Source organism: Podarcis filfolensis, assembly GCF_964270895.1.
Source record: "Podarcis filfolensis genome assembly, chromosome: 13".
In the NCBI taxonomy this organism is placed as follows: domain Eukaryota; kingdom Metazoa; phylum Chordata; class Lepidosauria; order Squamata; family Lacertidae; genus Podarcis; species Podarcis filfolensis.
Window position 1 is genome coordinate 43,717,894 of NC_139615.1, and position 2,320 is coordinate 43,720,213.

At 42.2% G+C, this 2,320-nt stretch overlaps 1 protein-coding gene across 2 annotated transcripts in view; it reads left to right on the forward strand.

Annotated features, from left to right (window-relative positions):
* Positions 1 to 2,320, forward strand: part of LOC310747938 (tigger transposable element-derived protein 1-like) — a 943,100-nt gene that overhangs the window by 247,417 nt on the left and 693,363 nt on the right. The window lies entirely within an intron of this gene.

A 2,320-nucleotide genomic window follows, 5' to 3' on the forward strand; every position in this document is an offset into this window, starting at 1 on the left:
TTACCCATACTTAGCCTTCCTTTCAATCTTTAATCCAGACACATCTGGATTCATTTTTACTCTCATCATTCATATTCTTAACCAAGAGTTTGGTTTTATCTTTATTAATCTTAAGACCTGTTATCTCACCAAAATTTTTTATCCCTTGTAATACTTTCGTGATTGACTCTATTGGTTCTTCTTCTGATATCACCACATCATCTGCAAATGCTTTTAATTTATATTGTCTCTGTCCCACTCATCTACCTTTAATATCTTGATTACATCTTGTTCTTTGTGCCAATACTTCTAAAACCACTATAAACAATATTCATTTAGACACAAGCTAGGTGGGAGAAATTGCAGAGCATCCTATGGCAGAGAAGTCCCCAAACCTGTCCGCTCCTGATCTTGGGAAGCAAATTCATCTCACCAGACACGAATGCTTATGAGAATTGCTTGTTCTGACAACTGCACAAGTCCAGGCTATTGAGGGCTTTCAAAGGTCAAAACAGCACCCAATTATGTTTTGTAATTTTATTACAAGTAAATAATAATGACCAAAAAAAGGTACCCCACCCGGCTCCTGAAAATAATAATGCAAGAGTTAATAACATTTTGCCAAAGATTACTATGTGTGCCTGGCAGTTGTAAACTAGGCTTACCAATAAACATGTACCAAATCTCAATAAAATAATTGCTTTTGTTGTCCCTTTGAAGCCTGCGTTTGTTTGGCAAGTTTCTCCATCGGAGCAATGGACCAAATTTATCGTTTCTATTGGTAAACTGCCCAAGCTCTTCCAGTTGTGTGCATCTGGTTCCCTCGCTGCCACCGACAGAAATATAAGAAGCTCTTTATGTGGTTAAGTCTCTGTTCTCCCCATCAAAAAGCCAGGTAATTATTAAACACTTGTGCTATAAAAACTGTCACCTGGTTTGCTTAGGACAGTCAGGCATGGCCAAACGTGGCCCTCCAGATGTTTTGGGACTACAACTCCCATCATCCCTAGCTAACAGGACCAGTGGTCAGGGATGATGGGAACTGTAGTCCCAAACTATCTGGAGGGCCAAGTTTGGCTATGCCTAAGTCAACCCTTGAGGATATTTGAAGCAGTTTGCTTAGTTTGCTGACTGTTGTGCTTTCCCCACTTCTTTTCAACAGTGGATTATGCATCTAGAAAACAATCTGCTTAGTTTTTGTGTGTTTTTTTTAAAAAAGAGAAGTTTCAGAAGCTTTCTTAAAAAACCAAGGGATGCATTACTTGAAAAGTATTCCCACTGCTGTTTCCCGAGACACATGTACACGTACAGGGCTCCCACATACCTCTGGCTCTGGGTTCAGGAGTGCTGGGCTTGAGCAAAACAACAGAGTGCCATGCATTAAGGCAGCACTTAAATTATCTTAGCACCTCTGGTGGCAAGGGGAGAGGCAACCTTTTATACAAAGCTTGTTCAGTGTAATGTTGTTTTCTTGTAAGCAAATCCTCAGGCCTACTCCATGTGTCTTCCCCCCAAGAAAAATAGGTGCCAGAACTATGAAGTTGTTATGGGAAAACCAGCCAGATGAGCGGGGTATAAATAATAAAATTAATTTTATTATTATCATTATGATTATTACTATTACCACTACTACAGTAAGTTGCCGGGCGACTCAGGACAGCCCTGAACAAATGCCAGTTTGAGAACAGCTGCATTCAGCGCCCCGGGAGGTGCTAAAAACCAAGGCAAGCTGTCCCTTTAACTGGTTTAGGGGTAGCCTCTGGTTCTGGTGCAGGTCAAATGTCCCCCCGCCTCTCTCCTCTTAGGTTCAAACGGATAGCTAGGGCAGTTTGGAAGGACCCTTGCACAAATGCATGCTTGGGCAATGACGGAGGCCTGGCTGGAAAACTTTAAAGCCCGTCACTGCTACATGGGAGACGGACTGAAGAAAAGGAAATACAAATACATGTAGCTTGACCAAGTGCAGCTGGGAGCTAGGTGAAGTCGTAGATAAAAAAAATGTAGACTCGCCCATGCTGGCCAGCTTCCATTTTGATTTGAAATGTTTGTTTTTTGGGGCTTCTTAGGAGAATCGGGTGGGGGGAGTGCCAGACCTCAATGGCACCCACCGGAGAGGTGCCAGAAATGTGCCCCAGCTGAAAAAAGCACTAGACCTACTGCCATTGAATCTAAACAAGTGTGCCTCACTAGAGAAGCCCTGCCACCCCAATTTTACTTGAAATGTTTCATTTCAGTGGAAGTTACTTTTCTCGAAATAAGGTTAAGAATTGTTTCCCTCATAAACCCCATCCAGTAAGGAACGTTTGGTGAGCTGGTTTTATTCTCATAAACACAAGGCTGC